Source organism: Macaca fascicularis, chromosome 4 (assembly GCF_037993035.2).
Source record: "Macaca fascicularis isolate 582-1 chromosome 4, T2T-MFA8v1.1".
NCBI classification, from domain to species: domain Eukaryota; kingdom Metazoa; phylum Chordata; class Mammalia; order Primates; family Cercopithecidae; genus Macaca; species Macaca fascicularis.
In genome coordinates, this window is record NC_088378.1 from 113902994 (window position 1) to 113925244 (window position 22251).

General features: G+C 38.5%; 1 long non-coding RNA gene across 1 annotated transcript in view; it reads right to left on the reverse strand.

The window, feature by feature from the left end:
• Positions 1 to 353: 353 nt before the first annotated feature.
• LOC135970427 (uncharacterized) overlaps positions 354 to 22251 on the reverse strand; it is a 34235-nt gene continuing 12337 nt past the window's right edge. Inside the window, exons 2-3 of the long non-coding RNA XR_010586103.1 lie at positions 2376 to 2437; positions 354 to 1936 (exon numbers count right to left, since the gene is read on the reverse strand). This is a non-coding gene — a long non-coding RNA (uncharacterized lncRNA). The remainder of the gene's footprint in view (positions 1937 to 2375; positions 2438 to 22251) is intronic.

Below are 22251 nucleotides of genomic sequence, written 5' to 3' on the forward strand. Positions count from 1 at the left end.
ACTGACCCTGAAGCTAAAACACTTAACCTCTAGTTTCTCTTCTCTCAAGAGCAGCGGTTCCCAAAGTGCTGTTCCTGGACCAGCAGCCGCAGAATCACCTGAGAATATGTTAGAAATGCAAATTCCCTGGCCCACCTGGACCTACCACATCAGCAACTCTGGGAATGAGATCCAGCAATCAGTGTTGTACAAGCCCTTTAGGTATTCTGATGCAGGCAAAGCTTAAGAACCACTGATCTAGAATCCAAAGACTGAGGAGTAATAAGAGGGTGCAAGAAATATTGCATGGAAAAAAAATAAAAAATAAACACAGAAAAGAACAGCACTCACTGAAACGAATGAGAAGAAATGCTACATTCGGGGTTTATTAAATGACTGCTGTGTTGGCAATAACAGCCACTACATGGCTTTATAAGAAATAAAACAGAAAGTGCTTAGCTGAAAGGGGTCCTTTATTCTTTTCAGATCAGAAGAACTGAGAAAGCATTGAACCAGAATGTATAAAAATCTAAGATCTTTCATCCCATTTCTCTGAGACTTATAATCAAGTAATGCATCAGCAACTCTTGGCTAATACACAAATGCCTGTCCATATGAATTTTGATCTCCTTCACAACCCAGACAATAAACAGGTCTGAGAACCTGAGTGTGGAAGAAGCTTGGAAAACCCCTGAGAAGAAGAAAACATCCTGAGACATCACAGAAAACACAAGGAGATTGTCGAGAAAGAGCAGCATACAATAGCAGTGCAGCTGGAAGGCTGAGGAGACGGGGTGAGGGCCAAGGAAATGAGGACAGACTGCCAGGGTGGACGCTGGGGAGGCTGGGCCAGCAGCACCATCTGGGGTGATGAGGTGAGCCATATGCCCTGTGCATTTGGGGCCTACCACAGCCGCCTCTGTGATTAAAAGGGGAACAAAAAAATACTTTTTTATTACTGTTTTTGAATTGGATACATTTACCATTATTTGCGGTAACATACAGTTTGTCCAAATTTCGTTTAGTGAAATTAGCGCATCAAACCAGCTGGATTTGCCCATGCAAAGAGGACTTAGTGGGTTCAGGTGTTGGGCTCTTTGTAAGAATTACCTATTAATTAAGTGATTAAAAATAATTAGCCTTTCGGTTGGGTATCCTGTCAAGATTAGGGATAAATTCTTGGAGAAAACTGATTGTGAAAAGCACAGGCTTGGATTGAATGCATTTAAAATAGTCCTTGGGTCTTTCATTGGGTAGTGAGATGCCTGCTTGGCTTGGAAAAATTCAGCCCACAAGATTTTCAAAATCACTCTATGAATAGGAAGACTGTTACTGTCGCAGATCTTCACCATCCTCTTGGAATTTAAAGCAGCATTTTCAAGGTTTATTATTTGTATTGGTTTTAATAGGATTCTTTTATGAACCTTTTTAATGAGGAGTGTTCAATTATTGCTTCCTGAAAACATTGCTGTGATATCAGATTCCATGCTGTGAGGCCTCGTTTGGTTAATGTGTATGTGATCTGAATGGAAAATAAAAGAACTATTAAATAGCTGTTTCTTTCCCTTACTGTATCAAGCTTTCTTTCTGTTAATGTTGGTGAATGGTGGATGTATGCAAACACTCCATCTTTCTAGTTTGGGAAAGCCACCAGATTTAAAAAGAAAATGTACTTAAATGTAAAAATCCATATAATGTGACGTTTATCAGAAAAGGCCTTTTTCAGACTAAAACCTTCTCTCTTTCTTTTAACAAATCAGAAAGGACTGGGCAGAAGTTTCCTAAACCCGCGGGATGATTAATTAGAGAGGGAGCCCCTGGCAAAGCTCAAAAATGTGAGAACAAATGTGCACGTTTAATATGTAAAGCTCAATCTGGAGTTTAAAACTGGATGCAGCAACTTGAAGTATGTGCCTCAAGGCATGGCTCAAATACTCTGCTGAAGAATCTGATAACCCTGAAGAAAGAAACTCAAATTGTTAATCCACTTTTAATCACCAATCAGGAGAACTTTTGCGAATAGTTGATAGAACAGACCAGCATGTGACTTGAGTTGAAAGTGTTACATGCCTTTTATGCATCTTTAATTACAGCTATGAAAGCTCTCATGAGCTCATGTACTAGTAGAAAATATTTCAATTTTAAGAATGATGACTAGGAATGTTCAAAACGGAATTTGGAGGTTCTAGAATAAGGCCATCCTTGGCATAATGGTTGGAGCAGGGAGAACACATTTATCCTGACAAAATCAAAACTACTGTCATCCACCCTGGTATGCAATGCATAATAATCAAACTTTGAACTTTTATGTAGATGGAAGCATATTAACCCCTTGTCACCCAAATATGTGCTAGTTGCTACCAAACAACTTCCTATATAACGTAAAGTGTACTCACAGAAGTTCATTAACTTCCACGGAGGACTTTGGTGTTTCAGTATTATATATGCTAGCACCATCCTGTGAGAGAATGACATAACAGAAATTAAAGAACAAATAATATTTTCTTTGAACAAAGACTATACAGGAATTATATCTGCAATAGGCATATTGATGTGAATAAACTATTTCAAGTTCTGAAATGGCAAAGCACCATGCATCAGCCATAAAGAAGTAGTTTGTGGGGAGTGAGAAGAGGGTTCAGGTGTTAAACTTCTTGTAAGAATTAATTAATTAAGTGACCAAAGATAATTAGTTGGGTATCCGGTCAACATTACGGATAAGTTCTTAGAGAAAACTGACTGTCAAAGGCACAGGCTTGGATTGAATGCATTTAAAATCATCACTGGGTCTTTCATTTGGTAGTGAGGTGCCTACTTGGCTTAGAACAGTTCAGCCCACAAGACTGAGGCAGCCTGATATGTGTCACCCCCATCCTGATTCCTCACCTCCACTCACCTGCCCCACCCCATTCTTTTTTTTTTTTTTTTTTTTTGAGACAGAGTTTCACTCTTGTGGCCAGGCTGAAGTGTGCAATGGCATAGTCTCGGCTCACTGCAACCTCCACCTCTCGTGTTCAAGTGATTCTCTTGCCTCAGGCTCCCAAGTAGCTGTACAGGTGCCCGCAAACATGTCCAGCTAATTTTTGTATTTTTAGTAGAGACGACGTTTCACCATGTTGGCCAGGCTGGTCTCAAACTCCTGACCTCAGGTGATCCGCCCATCTTGGTCTCCCAAAGTGCTGGGATTACATGCGTGAGCCACCGCGCCTGGCGCATACCCATTCTTTGATCCTAACAGTTGTCATCTTCTCAGTCAAAGGTAACGTGCTATACCAATTCAACCTCAAGGTGTCTCCTAGCCTTACTACCTCCTTCCAACTAGGGTGCCACCCTCCCTCTGTATAGAATTTCTGGCTCTAGCGTAATATAAATGGCAAGTACTATTGGGTTTTTTGTTATTGTTATTGTTATTATGATTATTATTGTAATTGTTCCCTGATGGGGTTGAAGAATCTCAATACTTCCCATTGTAGTTCCCTCCCTCCTACTGAGCTGGAGATTACAACCTCATTATACCAAATTTTTATTAATCACCAAAGGGATTCTTTGGTATGGGGATATTTTTATTAAAATATATTTTATAACAGCCTGATTATTTGGTTAATATGATTATCCTACTTAAATTGAAGGAGAGGGATCTCATGCCATATACTCTCCTACCGTTAAAACCAAGTTAGAATTTATATGCCCTAAGTTTATTGCTAGTAATCGAGACAACTATAAAATAAAAAAACACTGCCAGCCAAAAAATACTTATTCTGGAGTAAGGCAAGTTTATATCAATAAACGTTCCTTATTAGTTTGCCAGAATTTGCACCTGAGCACTCATTCTTCAGCTACTAGACAATTCTATTGCCATTGAAAAGCCTAAACAGGAAGGGAAATGCTCCATCATCAAGAATGTGGCCCAGTTTAACCAGCCTTTATTGAACACAGTAAAATGGTACCAAGTACCTTTTACCCAGTAAAAAGGTACCAAGCCCATGGATGTGCATTTTTTTCAAAGATTAACAAAGCTTATCTCTGCTCTTAAAAACTTTCCAAGAGGGCCTCATGTTTTCATTTTTCCCAATATTGGAGCAAGTCCCTCAAATTACTCACCCAGTCTGTTAACACCTGGTACAAGCACCCTTTCAGGTAAACAGGCTAATTGATTCCTATGATCCACCCATCAGCCTCTAGGACACTGATCTTTATCATATTCAAATCCCTGAGCTCATCCTTTATTTTTCCCACTCTGTCTAGTGACAATAGGAGCAACCAGCCAATCTCATTATACTCATTAGTTTGCCAAAAATGTTAGAAAGTATCATATAAACAGTCATTCAGATCTTTACTTCCTGGAAGTGGTTAAGAGCATCAAATGGTGCTATTTTGTGTATCACTATCACCAGAGCACAACATGTACTATCAATGCTCTTTTTACTACTGGAAATAGAGTTATGAGCATCTCTAAATCCAATTACATTTGAGAGCCAATTCCAAAACCCCAGAACCAATTCAGAAAGCTCATTCTTAAGATTCTTTTCCTCTAGACTCCATATCAAAATGTGTATTAGATGCCATACAAAATATGTATTAGACTCCATACAAAATGTGTCCAGAGAACAGAACCACTAGTGTGTGTGTTGGGGGTGGGGGAGAGAGAGAGATTTATTATAAAGAATTGGCTCATGCAGTATGAGGGATGACAAGTCCTAAGATCTGCAAGCTAGGAGAGTCAGCAGGCTCAGAGAGAGCTGATGGTATAGCTCCAGTCCAAGTGTGAGGCCCAAGAAGCAAGAGAGCTGATGGTGTAAGTTTCAGTCTCAGTCCAAGTCCAAAGGCAGGAGGAGACTGATGTCCCAACTCAAAGGAAGTCAAGCAGAGAGAGCGAATTCTTCCTTACTCAGCCTTCTGTTTTTATTCAATGCTCAACTGATTGGATGAGGCCTGGGGACATTGTGCAGGGCAATCGGCTATACTCAGTTTACTAATTCAAATGTTAATCTTATCCAGAAATACTCTCACACACACACACACAGAAAAAATGTTTAACCAAATTATCTGGGCACCCTGTGACACAAAATCAACCATTACAAAAGATTCAGCCACATTAGTTTACAGTTTATCAATTCTACCATCTCTGTGTTCTATTCTGTGAAGAGCAGTTGAGCAGCAATCCCCCCAAATGTTAATATTACAAAAAAACACAAAGTTTTAGATTGAAATGCAATTAAATCAAGCAATAGTTCTAGATGCCAAATATGCAAGATGCATACTAGGCACCAACAGTTCTTCCATGCTGATGCAATTATATAAAAATCATAAATATAGGCTTTCTGCTCCTCCCATTCTACAGACAGTCACATCTTGTCCAGTGCCAGCCATGTCCCTGAGACACGAAGGTTGAAGTGAAGGCCAGAGTAAATGGATTTGGCCTTACTGGGTGCCTGGTCACTAGGACTAGTTTTAACTCTAGCAAAGTGGTTATTGTCACCATCAATGACCTCTTCATTGACCTCAACTACATGGTCCACATGTTCCAGTATGATTCCACCCATGGCAAGTTCCACGCACCATCAAGGCTGAGAATGGGAAGCTTGTCATCAATGACAATCCCATTACTATCTTCCAGGAGCAAGATCCCATCCAAATCAAACAGGGGGATACCAGTACTGATTATGTTGTGGAATCCACAAGCATCATCACTACCTTGGAAAAGCCTAGGGCTCACTTAGAGAGGTCATGATTTCCGTCCCTTTTGCTGATGGCCCATGTTTGTGTTGGGTGTGAATCATGAGGAAAACAAAAACAACTTCACAATCATCAGTAATGCTTCCTGTTCCACCTACTGCTTAGCACACCCAGCCAAGGTCATCCATGACAACTTTGGCATCATGGAGGGATTCATGACCACAGTCCATGCCATCACTGCCACCCAGAAGATGAAGACAGCCCCTCTGGAAACTGGGATGACAGCTATGGAGCTCTACAGAACATCATCCCTGCAATTAATTAGTGCTGCCAAGGCAAGGTCATCCCCACACTGAATGAGAAGCTCACTGGCATGGCCTTCTGTGTCCCCACTGCCAATATGTTGGTTGTGGACCTGACCTGCCATCTAAAGAAACCTGCCAGGTATGGTAACACCAAGAAGGTAATGAAGGAGGCATGGAAGGGTCCCCTCAAAAGCATGGTGGGGCTACACTGAGCACCAAGTTATCTCCTTCAACTTTAACAGTGACATTGACCCTTCGATCTTTGACCCTGGGGCTGGCATTATCCTGCACGATCACTCTGTCAAGCTCATATTCTGGTATGACAATGAATTTGGCTACAGCAACAGGGTGGTAGACTTTATGGTACACATGGCCTCCAAGGAGTAAGAGCCCCCTAGACCATCAGTCCCTGTGAGAACACAACAAGAAAACAGAGGCCCTCAGCTGCAGGCAAGTCCGTGCCACACTGTCCTAGACTATCATCCCCAGTGAGAAAACAACAGGAAAAGAGGCCCTTGGCTGCTAGCAAGTCCCTGCCACATTCTGTCCCTGACATGCTGAGACTCTCCCTTCAACACCGTTTCAATGCCAGACCCCTGAAGAATGGGAGACGCCTAGGGAGCCCCACCTTGTCATGTACCATCAATAAAGTCCCCTGTACTCAACAAAAGAAAAAAAATCATAAACATAGTGACACTTTACCTTCAGTCTGAGGTTTTACATCCTTTCTGTTTAACTGTGTATCTACTCAAATAACACACTGAGGTAGCATCAATATCTGCCCTTTCCAGGAAGTCTATACTATCCAGTTTTACTCCAGATGCATTTTCTTATGACTGATTCTTTCTCACTGTTCTATAAACTCTGAGTTCCTCACTCAATTTTAATCACTTTTAGATAGGTATTCAATATCCTAAACAGAGATGGGCAAACACTAAATGCAAAAGTAAATAAATAAGTAGTTTTATGACTTTGATATATATTAAGTGTGCATAGATATTAGTTTTTTACTTCTAGCATGAAACATCTATCTCGTTGCTTTACAGACATGGTTTATGTGTATCCTGCCCTAAAATTGGCTCTCCAGTTATTTTTATAGATTTCTTCTCTCCAACCAGATAGTAAATTCCTTAAATGTCAGGGATCATAACCTTCTCTTCTTTTAAATAGTGTTTATAAGCAAAAATGTAACTGCTCAATAAAAGTTAGGTGAATCATACACCTTTGTATTCTTGGTTGAATAAATGAAAGAATAAATGACTGCCAAACCCTCTGATGTCTCTGTTGTATCTGATCTTCTAAGGGAGAGATGGGATAGGGCATCTCATATCTAGCAATAAATAAGTTGCTCCACATACAGAAGCTGAAACAAAAATCGATTTTGAAAAATTTACATTTTGAAACAGTGTAAATAACAGTGTTCTTGGAAATGGTGTTCTTTAAAATGCTATGTTATTCAAATCAACTTTCGGTTTTCAGGAGCTAATTATTCAAGGGTTGTAACCCAAGAATTCAATACTTATCCAAGTGGCCTCTTACCGAAGGTGATCAAATACAAGGTCTCTAGAAAGATGCCACCTTTGTAACCCTCTTGAAAAAAATTATTTGAAGACAAACAGAAGAAGAGATATAATTAACAACTCAGGAACAGAAAAGTCAGAATAAAAGAACAGGCAGTGAACATGGAGACCAATTAAAATCAGATATCCAAATAATTGCAAATCTAGTTATATAACTAGAGGTAAATGTCAAAAAGAAAGGTTTCTTAATGAAACAAAGTCTCAGTTATAAAATAGATCTAAATCCCAAGACCTGATTAACAAAGACAAGTAATAAGGGAAGAATAGAAGCCCTCTTGAATAAAGAGGTTTCAAAATAAACTATTTCACTCTTAATTTTGATAATTACAGAAAATATCAATAATGATTTAAGAACGTTTACAAATAACCACATATAAAATAAAATCAGGATGCATAACTTCTAAAAGATTTAAGAAAATTAAAGAAAGTAGTTGATTTGTATTTGCTTATCGAATACATTTTGAGCAGCCTCTGTTTATTGGCACTGCTCCAGTTTGTGTTTATACACAGTGGTTTGCAACCTAGAGACCCAAGGGGTTGATAAATGTCTCTTAAAGTGAGTCTAAAAACAACTCAGAAAAAAATATGTTGTTTATAAGAAATAGTCATAAAACAAAGCCAAAAGACTAAAGTTAAAAGTTTATGCAACGACCCATGAGACCTTGAAGGAGGGGCCCGCAACTCTGACCAGCCTGCTGGGTTGTAGACTTTCTGGATGACCCAGCCCTGCCCATTCTCCAGCCTTGCCTTGAGTATCTCTTCCAATTAGTCATAAGGCTTAACTCCAGGGACTCTTAAGGATGTAGCACATTCCCTGGGAAGTACATTCTTGTTTATCAGAGTGAGTGGAGGTCACTATTAACATTTAATGGGTTGAGCTAGCATGGTGAAGAAACTACCTTCATTCCACACAACTTTAGAATATCCCACTAAATATTCATGTAAGTTAAAACATTTCTTCCAAACTTAATACCTGAATGTGATTATATTTTTATATTTAAGAAATAACTTTTACAAGGATTTAATATAAATGACTTCTGTGTTAATCAAGGGAAGTGGATTTCATTTTATTCAGAAAATTACCAAATATTTGTTCCTCATGTAGGAATATCATGTCATCAATAGCAACCTAACTCATGAAATGTGAGTTACCAAGCAACCTAACTATGCTGTATTTCATTCATAGTGATTTGATGTTTGGATTACAAACGTCTAACAACTTCATTATACCTTCTAGAATATTTGTGGTCAAGAATTCACACATTAAAACTCTTATTAACTTGCAATATATTTACTGACTTTTGTTTCTTTATTGTATTCCAGTTAAGGCATTATATTGATTTTATTTTTTTTTTGAAATGATGAATGTAAGTACATGCAAATTTCACTTCAGGATAGTAAAAGGGGTACTGTAAAATACTTGTTATAAATGGATTTCACATTGGCTTCCCTTAAAATATTCCAAAATGCCAAATTTTTCCCAGCTCAGGGTTTGACAGGAAAAATTCACTGCCCTCCACCCTTACTTCAAATCCTAAAGATCTCAAAACCCTTACTTCCCTGTCTGGGGACTGACTTCTTTGGCTTTTTACCTCAGCTGTCCCATCATGGACAAAATGTCACCTCTGCTGAGAAGCCTTCCCTACCTCCTCTAGCAATTGTGTTTCCTCTGTAGTCTTCCATATTTTCACTTGCTTTCAGAACTCTTATCACCAATGTGAATTATTATTATGCTCATTTATATACTTAATATCAATTTCCCCCAGTAAAGGAAAACCAAGTATTTTTCATTATTCACCACTGTATAGCCAGAGTCTAGCACATGGCCTAAAACATGATGAGAGATCAGTAATAATTGGTCGATTGAATGAAAGCTGATAGAAATTCAAGGAAAAGATGGAAAAAGGAAAAAATTTCTCAATTATATAGGATGAATCTAAACACAGCTCCTAGTCTTGGAGGAAACCAGTAGGCAATAAATAAGTGCAAAATCTGAGTATGATTAATAAGATTGCTTTCAGAGACAAACACTACATTTTTTAAAAAATACATGTGTTTATTTAATAACTTCAACTTATTTTACGTTCATGGGGTACATGTGCAAGTTTATTACCTGGGTATTTTGCATGATGCTGAAGCTTGGTATACAATTGATACCATCACCCAGGTACTGAGCGTAGTACCCAATAGTGAGTTTTTCAACACATATACCCCTTCTTCCCTCCTCCTTCTAGTAGTCCCAGTGTGTATTGTTGCTGTCTTTATGTCCACAAGTGTTTAGTTTCCACTTACACGTGAGAACATGCGGTATTTGGTTTTCCCTTCCTGCATTGATTCACTTAGGATAATGGCCTCCAGCTTCATCCATGTTGCAGCAATGGGCATGATTTCATTCTTTTTATGGCTGTATAGTATTCCATGGTATATATGTACCACATTTGCTTCATCCAGTCTGTTTATGGGCACTTAAGTTGTTTGCATGTCTTTGCTATCGCAAATAGTGCTGTGATTAACATACAAGTGCATGTGACATTTGGTAGAACAATTTATTTTTCTTTGGATATATACCCAGTAATGGGATTACTGGGTTGATTGGTAACTCTCTTTTAAGTTATTTGAGAAATCTCCTAAGTACTTTCCACAGTCATTGAACTAATGTACATCCCACCAATAGTGTATAAGCATTGCCTTGCTCCACAGCTTTGCCAGCATCTATTGTTTTTTGACTTTTTAATAATTGCAAACCACCATGGCACATGTTTACCTATGTAACAAACCTCCATGTCCTGCACATGTATCCTGGAACTTAAAATTATATTTCAAAAAATTAAATTAAATTAAATTAAATTAAAAGGCTACATTGTAAATTGCAACAGAAGGAACTAAGAAGTCTAGAGAGGAAGGTGTGGTGTCTACACTGATTTTTAACATCAGCAGAACTTCATCATCTGAGGAAAGCCTGGAGGATTTGAGGAAAGGCTGAAGGATTTGAATCTTGGTCTTTATGACTCCTGTGGTAATAACAGGAGAAGACATAGTATAGAGGACCCCTAGCTCCAGTGACAGACATAAATATTGGTTGATGATGTATTCTTAAAGTCTGTTTTCCTGCAATGATACATAATAAGTGAGTGTGCTCTACAGAGGATTCAAGACAAAGGACCATGGAAAACAACCATGGAAATGTGGGGATATAAACAGTATGTTCTTTGAGATTACTGAGTTGGCATTACAAGTACCCTTCTAAGTGATCAGTCACTAGCAATTGAAGTCAAAGAGTGTGTTGAGCTGTCAAAATTTACTTTTGTAATTGGGTGAATATTCCACTAACTTTTGTTTTTTGGTTGCAAATAATAAAACCCACTTAATTCAAAAAGGACAAAGGACAAGTAAAAGGGACAAAATGTTATGATGACCCTGAGGTTTGCCATGGAATCAAGGGCCTATCAATGGCATTAGCAAAGTCTAGGAACATCAGAGGAAATCCATCCAAAACCAAGACAATGGCTCTTCTGGTCTCCCTTTCACACTCTTGCGCTCATTCTGTCCATCTATGTGGTCGCCTCACTTTGTCTATCAGCATGTGTTTTTCTAGTAGAATGATTTCTATTCCTTTGGGTATATACCCAGCATGTTGGATTCCTATTTCTCTTTCTTTGAAACCAATGCGGCTCAAAATGACCACCACAATAGAAAATTCCTTCCTCTCTTCAGAAATTTGTGTTATTCAACTAAGACAACTGAATAAATCAACTAGAATTTCTGAATCTCAACTCCAAATTCCTGGAAACAAGACTAAATTGACTCATCATATTTAGAAGTTTACCTCTAGTCTGATTGGCTATGGCCCCAGAGGAAGGGTTGTATGTACTCTTGTTAGGCCTGCCCATGTGGGTAGGTAGTGACAGTTCAGCTCTAAGGGAAAGAGGGTTGTGACTGGGCATACGCCCTAAAAATGCATCTACTAGGCTGGAGTTTTTAAAGTAAAAGACTATAAAGTTAGAGAATAGATCAATCTTGTGTTCATTTTTATGAAGAAAGCCTGGGTGTAATTAAAGGAAAAGCTCCCAAACCATTCCTAGAAAATTCCAAATGGTCCAAAAAAAGAAAAAGGAAAGGAAAAGAAAAAAGATTTCTACATCTCCTTTTCTACTATTGACTTTTTTACAAGTAGTCAGCTGAGTTCACCTAAAAAACCTTTTTGCATTACTCAATGTCTGAAAATAGCAGCAGAGAAGAACTTTTCAAAATAAGAGACTTCTCCAGTCTCTGAAAGGTATTTCTCAAAGACTTTGTTATCAGTTTCTGCTTCTGATGAGCAGTTAGACTGTTACCTTGACACTGATTCTGGAAAGTTGTGCCAATTAGAATTCTTTCGTATCTTTATATCTACTGTCTACATATTTTAGTTGAGAATTAATCAGATAAGCTCTTGGAATTAAAATGTGGTCCACAGCATGAGAAAAGATTATTTCCTCATTATCGGTGGATGATCTCTCTCGCTCAATAAGTTAGTAGGTTTTCTGAAATGAGATACAGCTTCCAACTTTTGTCCACATTTCTGAAAGCTAGAAAAATACGTTAGTAGCTAAATCCATATGTTATCTGTAGAGGTGAGACCAGGAAATTGTGTGGAATAATGTGGCAATTTATATCAGCTTCAGCCAAAAGTAACTTGTAAAATAAGGTGAGGGAGGAAGAAAAGAACTGATAAGCACGGACAATAAAAAAACATTATATAGCATATTTTTGAGTCCTAATTTTGTAGCTATCACAACTTTTATAATTAAGTCAAACAAAATTCTTCTATTGAAAAACTTTTTTTTGAACAACTCTTGTGGTTACACATGTTTTCTTAGAAATAAGCCTGCAACTTCCACCCCTAGGTTCTAACACAAGCATCTGTACAATCATTGCATTGAACAAGTTAAGACTCCAAAAGTGCAACAGAAAATAAATTTATTTTTACTGCCACTGCCATTAAAGCTTGCTCTGAGGAGCTGGTTCTTTTGTTTTCATGCCCCTATAAACACTTGGAAAGTCCCTATGACTTTTTTCTTTATACTTGTATGAGATATATATCTTTTTCCCCACCTGGCACTTTTGCTCCCAGTCACTCACTAGGCTACCTCTGCCGCCTCCAGGTTGAGGATAGAGAGAGACTGGAAGCAAAGATTAAGAAAGATTTCATTTTCATTGGTACTGTCATGGCAACATAAGTTTGATGCTGTCTGGTCTTAGCAGAAATTTAAAGTTGGGCTTTCTTTCAAGCCCCTTGACATCCCACCATTGTTGGATTTCTTGCAAGTACTTCCCTTGACATCCCAGACTCCTTCTTATGTGACACTCTGGGGCAAGATCCAAGACAACTCCTCCTGTGTGACCTTACCCAGCCCAGAGGAGATAACCATGCACCCTTAGCTAGACTAACTCTAAAGGAACAAGTACCAATGGTCTGATCAAATGGCATTAAGATCCCAGTGTCTGAGCAGGTTAGTGCCACTGTATCTACCTCTTTCCTCACCACAGTCACAGCCAGATAACCACAGTCTTCAGCCACGTAGATATATTTTTTGAATAAGCCAGATGGCAACTTTAAGAAAAGCAGGTCTAGCTCTCAACAGTGGTTCAGTCCACTAAAACCTCTTTCCCTGAACTTACAAAGAGAAAAAATGTACCTTCTTTATTCCTGCCACACATGACTGGGGACAGTCAAAACACCCTAACGGTCCTCTCCAAAAAAAATCATCTTCGGGACGCCAGGTGAACCCATCTATTCCTTTGAAGAGGAAGAGCTGCTAATGGTTTCCTGACTGGATTTTGAATACCCCCTTGGAAGTCTTTCATGATGTTTTAATGCGTCACTCTCAAATGCAGAGTAGCTGGCTGCCCACACTTGGGGTGTGCAGTGGAAAGTGAAGCTGATTTAGTGTCATTTTAAATTGTGCTACCTGTGGGAGCACAGACAACATGGATAATGCTTCTTCCACGGGAAAGCCTTTTCCACAGGAAAGCCTTTCAAAGGCCCTTTGAAATGATGCTCAAGGCTCTTTAGAGTTTTCAGGTACTTCCAATCCATTATAGTATTTGAAACTCCTCTGCAAGGTAGGAAGGATGGGCACTAAATGAGGCCCACAAAGAAGTAGAACTTACTTGTTTGGTGCTCTCTGCTATCAAATTCTGACCATGAATCAAGTGCCCAACCATGAGATGAAAAAATTGTAAAGCAAGCAGAATTGTTTGATAAAATAGAATTAAAAGCCCAATTATTGAAGAAGATACCATCAGACTATGAAGAGCCCTTAGAAAACAACCCCCACCTCTCTTATGATTCCTACTGGGAAGTCCAGGTATGTATATTTTAAATAAGCTTTCCAGGTGATTTTTTTCTGATATGTATGCTTCCTTTCTCTCTCCTTCCATTTCCTTCATCTCTAACATTCCCATTCTGCTACCTCCCCAAGAATAACTGCCCTGATAGGTCTGAGAAAATAGTGGTAGTGAATTAAGACAGTTAACCAAAAACCAGTTGACACAAAACAGTATTTGCAACCCAGAAACAACTAGTTGTTTGTATACACAGCCCACACTCACCTGCCAACCTCTCAGCTTTGCCAGTCTATTAGGTTGAAGATGTGTAGCGAATTCAAGAATGGAGAAGCAAAAACAGGAAAAAAGGGCCAGAGTCCATGCTACAGCCATTTATCATGATACACTTAACTAACAAGCACTTCTTAAGTTATTTCCTCAACTCCTAAAATCCACCAAAGATAAAGAGGTAGCTGCCTATGACCTTTCTCCTGTCCTTATATTTAATTTCCTTCGGTTTTTCTCTTTCAAATTTTTTTTCCTGCCAAGTTGCAGCATTAAAAGAGATTGAGGAAAGCAATCCTAGGAAATAATTTAGGTGTAAACAATTATGTTTGACTTAGGGATTCCTTGACACACAAATCTTAACTCTTTCAGAATATTCAGAACACATAGTCATTGTAGCAAAAGACCTAGAGAAAGAATAAGAAAGAGTAGTTTAATTTGGTGTGTGTGCAATAGACAGAATATATCAAGTTATAGGAGAGGGTAGGTAAAAGATAATGATGTCAGTAATTATGCAATAAATACATAAGAATTTGGTACCTGGAAATGCAATGATGCCCAAACAAAAAATCTAAACTATGAGCCATTGGTTCTGGGACTGGGCAACAAGAAGAAACTCAAAGCCTAGGGAGTTTGTTGGTGGGAGTTTGAAGAGGGTAAAAAAAAAAAAAAGTGTCGTGGGAAGTTTGGCAACACTGACACCTGTGGTCATGTGGAAAACAGAAAGGATGCCTAATGAATTCGGGAATCTCTTCTGGGGAGATTGCCCCGCAGAAGGTAGAAGGAGCCAATTTGCTTCTAGATGCCTATGACAACAGACTAGAGAAGACTGACAGGTTTAAAAAGGAACTATTCAGTATTCCAGAAGAATTTAGAGAAAACATGAGGAAGCTAGAACTTGCTTAGTTTGAAAGTAAAAATTATTCTTCATTCCCAGTCTCTCCCAGCAAAATATTCTCAATGAAATAGCTTCAAGGAAAAGCTCAAATCCTGAGTGCCATCAGTAAAGCACGACTCCAAGTTAAGGATCTCAAGGCATGGCTGTAAGACCATTCTGAAATATTTAAGTCCAGTAGGATTTCTAAGAATCTCTGGGGTATGCTTCATAGACCTTCTCACTTAAGCAGCTGGGCTTTTCAGAATCATCAGGGTATTATCCCATAGCAGGTTCACAGCTGGCAAAGGTAGAGAAGGGCATATCTAATAAAGAAATATTGGTTGGCTTTTGTCTAAAGAAGTTTATTATAAAATGATGCCTAACAAACTAATAAAGTTTATAAAACACTTTCATTCACTTTAACTGAAAGAAACTGAAACAGTTCAGAATGAAAAGACATCACTGGATCCCAACCTTCTATGGGCAGGAAGCAGGCTGAGAAAACTACTCAGCTCTAAACACAGGTCACATAGAAAAGGAAGGTTAATTTTGGCAGAATCAAAAGCCCAGAGGATTGAGCCACAAGCCATGGAAAAGTCTTCCCAAGGAGCAGGACAGGGCCATAATCAAGGAACTGGCAAACATGCTTGATTAGACTTTAGAATTGCTAGGGACTAGTGACTGCTATGTGCCTGCCATTTCTTTCTGAAATGGAGTGTCCACTGGGGTTCCCCTATCTCTGAGCTACCATTGTGTATTGTGGGGGTTAGTCTTTTGAGTTCACAGTTCTTCAGATAGGAAGAAACTGTACTTGATGAACTGTGCTTAAGGATCCTTATCTGTACCTTGCCTTAATTTAAAAGATGAGATCCTGGACTTTGAGCTGATAGCAGGAGGTGGCCAGATAGTAAATATTTTAGACTTGCAGGCCATAAGGCCTCTAGTCACAATTATTCAACTCTACTGTTATAGCATGAAAGCAGCAATAGACAACATATAAATTAAAAGGCATGTCTGTGTTCCTGTAAAACTTTATGAAAATAAGTGGAAGACCATAATTTGCCAATCCCCGATGTAATGGGATGAGGTTTTGGTGATCTAGAACAAGCGTATTTTGCATATGAGTGAAATATAAATCATTTGTGACCAAAGGGTAAATTATAGAAAATTAAAGATGAACATAAATCCTTTGACACTCCTGTCTGAGAAACTAGACAGACTCTGCAACTGCTTTGACCAATTAAATACAGCAGAAGTGACATCATGCTCGCTTCCTCACCCCTAAAACACTGGCAGCTTCCACTTCCTATCTCTTGAAACTCACTCTTGGAGCCCCAAGGCCTGAGTGTAAAGCTTCTAACTACCAGCTGAAGAGACCATATGGAGAGACCTTCAGCTCATCTGGCGAGGGAAAAGGGCCCAGCAGAGTCATTGTGGTCAAGATACCAGGCAGGTGAGTAAAGCTGCCTTGAAATCTCTAGACCCTGGTAGCTACCAGTTAAAAACTACCAAGTGACCTCAGTCAACACAACATGGAGTAGAAGAATCACCCAGCCAAGATCTGTTCAAATTATCAAGCCACAAAGTCATAAGAGATGTGAAAGTAGTTGTATTTTAAGCCACTAAGTTTTGGAGTTTTTTATTGCAAGAAATAGGTCAAACATATGTATACACATACATATACATCCACCCTAATAATAGGAACAGTTTAGGGATTATGGTGAAGTTAAGTTTGGAGTTTTCTCTTGTTTTGTTTTTCACGATTTACTGTGTTCAACTTCAAGAAAACAAGCTTGAAAGTTTTCTTCCGGACCAAAAAAAAAGGGGAAAAAAAGCAATTGAGAGGAAACAGTTAAATAAAGAGATACAGCATGGCCAAAATGACCCTTAAGAGAGGGCAATTATTTTTTCAGCTCTAATAGAAGGGCCAGGCAAGGAGGCTGACACAGTAATTTTATCAGAGCCCAGAGGAAAGTTGATTAGGATCTGGCTGTGAAAATGGAGGAAAAGAGGTAGTTTTTTTAATGTTATCCAAGAATAGATGAAACTTACTCCTCTCACCTTCTGCATTTCATCATAGAGATGTGAAAAGGTCACAAGAATTGTACCCAATAGCAGCAAGATTGTATCTCCATTTTTCTGTTTCCATCCTAAATCTTAGGAAGGAATAAGTGAATATAAGAGCAAGCACATTTTCGAATTTCATCAGACTCATAGAAACAACACTTGTGTTTTGTTTTTTTCAAAATCAATTCCTTTATTTTAATAGTCTTTAAACATTGGAGTATCCCCAAAAGTAGGCCACCTGCTCTTGATCTACAAAAGGTCCCACCTCCTACCCCCAGTTTGCCATTGTTTCAAAACACAAATGCCAAACTGGAATTTCTTAGCAGACATTAAGTATTTCTCCTGTACATTATCAAGGGACACAGGCTGCCTCCTAATACATATTCTAGGGATATACTGACCATATCCAAAGTGATTTTTTTGGCAAGAGAGGCAAGCTGTTCTCTTCAGCAAAATGTCCAGGCAATCTGTACCCCACTTACTGTATTCTAATAAACCATCTAGGGCACTTGTCAAATAAGTAATTTGTATTCTAAGAGATTAAAATTTAAAAGCAAGTATTTGACCCAATTTGCAGCACCCCAATTTTTTCAAATGTTGCATTTCTTTTTTTTTTTTTTTTCTGTCTGCACTCGCACAACAACAACATGAAGAATCTGTACAACAGGTGGCTTATTGATATGCCCTGGAAGTTCAAATTTCTGGTTTAATTCTCCAGAAAGAGAGAGAGGAGACATCTTAATGAAGGACAGCAGAACACATGAGAAACTAATGCAGAGAACACAATGATGCCCCAGAGGTGTCTAATACATTGTGAATTTCATTATAAATAAAATCTGATCATTTTTAGTTTCTTGTCAGATGTATCCTCTAAGCTTGTCCTTCATTCCTGCTGCAGGAAATTCTTTACTGACACTGAATTGGAGAAATGATTATTTTTCCCCAACTCATGGCTTTGTGTTTCTGGAAAGACGATTTTCAGCATGCAAATTGGATGCATCCGAAATCATTCTGATGCAAGACCAGAGCTTCACAACTCTTTACAATTTCAAAATGAGTTTGCTGCCCAAAGGAAAACACAAAACACACCAAAGCTAGAGAAAGACAGTAACATCTCTAAATAGCTTGGAAATTTCTCCCTGCCTGATGAACTGCTTTTATTATTAAAGAGTTCACTGTTTCTCCTCAAATTTGAACGGATGTTTCTTAAAATGGAGTAAATGGTGAAAAGACAAAAGTAAAGAAGCTGACAAACTGTAACCACAATAGCATTCAGCCTCAACCAACAGGAATAGAACAATAAACCTGGAAAGATGTTATTTATATAATAATAATAGTTACAATATATAATTTATATAATGATATAATGATAATAATTATTATATAATAATGATAGCTTACTACATGCCAGGCACTACTGTAAACCCATAGCATACAGTGACTCATTTAATCTTCACAACAGAAGTAACTTTTATTTCCATTCTGTAGATAAGGAAATTGAGCCACAAAAAAGTTAAGCAAATTGCCCAAAGTGTGGAGCCAGGATTTAAACACAGGCAGCTCTGGCTCTAGATTCTAGGCCCTAACCACAATACAAGAGTACCTAAAACATCCAGTTTAGGACAACTGAGAATATCCTATGGATCTGGAAGAGATTGCTAGGAATCTAGCAATCTAGATTCTGTTTCTTGGAACAGTGAGGCCAGAGAGAGACAGAATAGATACTCTGTCTTTTCTTATCTCTTCAAAACTCTTCACAGTTTCTTAAGGGTAGTGGAAAAAAAAATGTTTCTCAGGGTAGGTTGGTGTCAGGGGAATGATAAAAACAGCAGCACTACCCAAAGTTCCATAAATTACTGCTGGGAATTCCACAAGAAAGTCTAATAGCCTGGTTTCAATCATCTCTCCTGCTACTTTAATAGACCAAGATGTTTAAATGTATTTCTTTCAAGTTTTTATAGAAAAACTAGGGTTACAAACTATGTGTTTGCAGGAAAAAAAAAAAAAAAACAATGAAGAACATTCCTGTGTTTTGATGGTAAATGTATTTTTGGTTGATACAGGAATTTTTGTCATTGAGAGTCAATAGGGAACTCATGAAAGTTATTCAATGTCCAACAGATCCATTGAGTTATCATATAAAAGCTATAACTCATCAAGACAGACTAAATGTGCCAAATTGTATACTCTACTTGGGATTTTTGTCAACATGATGAACTTAGGAAGATGTCTGCCTGAATAGATACTGTTTTCATAGTTAAATAGAAATCACAAGTTACTTCAAAAGGAAAGCACGCTCACATCTGTCTTTTCACATGGCAAATGTTTTTTTCCTGGGATTTCATTTGCTTCAATTTATTATTTTTCTGGGAAGGAGAAATATGAAATCTGATTATGCATTATTAGCAATAACATTTAATTCATTTTATTTAAAAACTTTCAGTTCCTTATTTCTCTGCCTGAACTAAACTTTATTAAAGAATTTTAGAGCCTGATGAAATTTTATATAGATATTATTCATTCACCGTTGATTAAGCGTTTATTATGTGTCAGGAACAGTTCTAGGGAATGGAGTCCAAGCTCATCTCAGAGATGAGTAAAAGAGAGCCAGAGAAGGAAATTGCCAGCTACAGGTGAGACCCAAAACTAGCAGAGATGCTTAATTTTGAAGGCAAGTGTTCTCCCTCTCCTGATACTGCCTCACAAGGGTGAGACTGTACTAAGAGCTGTGTGAGACATAGAGCGTACAATAAGAACCTCCCTTCCAAAAATCTTTTAATGTAATTGTAGAAACAGAGGCCTATAAAAAGTAAGACAATACCACCAGAGGTAAGTGCCATCCAAGGCAATAATATAGAGATAAATGGTTGTGTCACAGAGGTTGATCTCACTCATTCTACTTACTCTTCCTAGATTCTTAGGGAAGAAGAGTGCACCTACTTGGGGCTAGGCGCCATGCTAGACATATCACTTATGAGATAATTTTGTTTGCACACGGATACGGAGAGGAAAATATTATTCTCAGTTTATGTTCAGGAAAATGAGATTCACAAGTAATGATATTATCTAAGGGCGCACAGGTGGTGTCAGAACTGGAATTCGTCCCATGATTCTCTTACAGTCTAGCCCAAGCTCTTTCCATTTCAGGACCCCACATCCCTTTACAACACACCCATGCCAACTGGCAGTTTGCTTTCCTGGTCATAGCAGACAGAAATGGAGGTTGCAAAGCATGCTGGGAAGTGGTAGCTGCAGTGCACAGCATCTTTGGCTTCCTCTAGAAGCCACAGCAGTCTGAGAAATGGCATTAGATGCCATGGAATACTGTAGCTGGCACTGTTCTTCTGCATGCTACAATGCACAAGGCAAAAGTAAGTTTTTTGTATTTGTGGTAATTTAAATTATTGTTCAGAAATTTTCAGTCTCCTCCCCCAACTTCCATAGGAAGAGTATCTTCATTTCATTTAGCTTGGGCTTGGCCATGTGACTCACTTTGGCCAATTCTCATTGCAGAGTTGATGTTAGCAGATTTGACACAGATTTGAAATGTGTTCCTGTGATTGGGCTTGTTCTTTTTGGCTTCCACCATCACCATGAGAAGAACATAATTCAGTTCGGGGAAGAGAGATACATAGACACCTGTCACCGGCCCCCCTTCCCACATCAACACGTAGCCAAGATCAAAAGTAAACAATGTTATTTTGAACCACTGAGATTTGGGATGGTTTTGAAGCTGCAAAAACTGATTGAGTCCCTAATTTAGGCCAATAGTCTAACTCATTGAGATTTGCCTCTCAATAACTTCTTTCACTTCAGCCATTTTATGAAACTTTGATGTTGTATCATAATTTGAGAGTCTAGGGCAGGGGTCCCCAGGACCGGTACCAGTCAGTGGTCTGTTAGGAACTGGGCTGCACAGCAGGAGGTCAGCAGTGGGTGGGTGAGCATTACTGCCGAGCTCCCCTGTCAGATCAGCGGCCGCATTCGATTCTCATAGGAGCGTGAACCCTATTGTGAACTGTGCATGCAAGGGTGCACTCCTTAGGAGAATCTAACGCCTCATGATCTGAGGTGGAACAGTTTCATAGTGAAGCCATCCCCTGACCCCCAGCACTTTGGGAGGCCAAGGCAGGAGTATTGCTTGAGTCAAAGAGTTCCGTGGAAAAATTGTCTTCCACGAAATCCATCTCGCCACCTTTGGTGCCGAAAAGGTTGGGGAGTGCTGGTTTAAGGTACCTTAGGTTCTAGGCCACTCTTCCCAGATACTAACCTCACCACAAAGGTTGTTTCAAAGTAAATGAAAGAGAGAAAGACAGAGACAGAGACAGGGAGAGAGAGAATAATCAAACTGAAGGTGAGGTCAGTGGTGGGTTTTGTATATATGCTTACACATAGTTTTAACAAAAAACTACAGCATCTACACAAATAATGTCGGTCTCGTTTTTGTGATTATGCCCTTTGACCATTTTAGGAACCACATTTGCTGATTTCTAACCTATTTATTATGCTCCTGTGTTGGAAACATTCAATTGATGTAGAGCTTTCTTTGTCTTAAGGAACTCTTGCATTCCTTGCATTTATAAAACCCAGTTCTACTAGAGAACTCTCTATTTTTCCCGTGGTCCTTGGATGGATTTTAAAAGAGAAAGAAAGTCACTTACTAGTCAATGCATGATGTAGGGATATCCAGGAAACATCTGGGACAATTATTTTCCTGTTTTGCTTCATTTTATTGTTCTTTTCCAATCTGATGTTATTTCTCCAAAATAGCTACAGAAAATTCCATTTTCCTCACATAATGGTAAATAAAATGAACCACAAAATGTACTTATTTTAATTTTTGTTAGAATTCTATTAGATTTGTCTATGTTTTCAATCCATATTATAATTTTATAATTTTTTAAATCGATGTACATAGAATAAATCATTACTTGACACCTCCCCCTTCCTCTTTTGGGTGGAGAACTACTTAAGCACAGTCTTTATGTGACTTTCATGGTTAGAGCTCATGCTTGTAACTATGAAGAATTAAAAAATCATTTGGGAACCATCTTTTCCAATTATAGCTTTGGTAATTCTCTGAGAGCAAATATTACAAGACAGCAGAAGAACAAGCAAAACACGAAAACAAAAATGTGATGAAGATATTAATAATGTAGGCCCTCTTCACAGC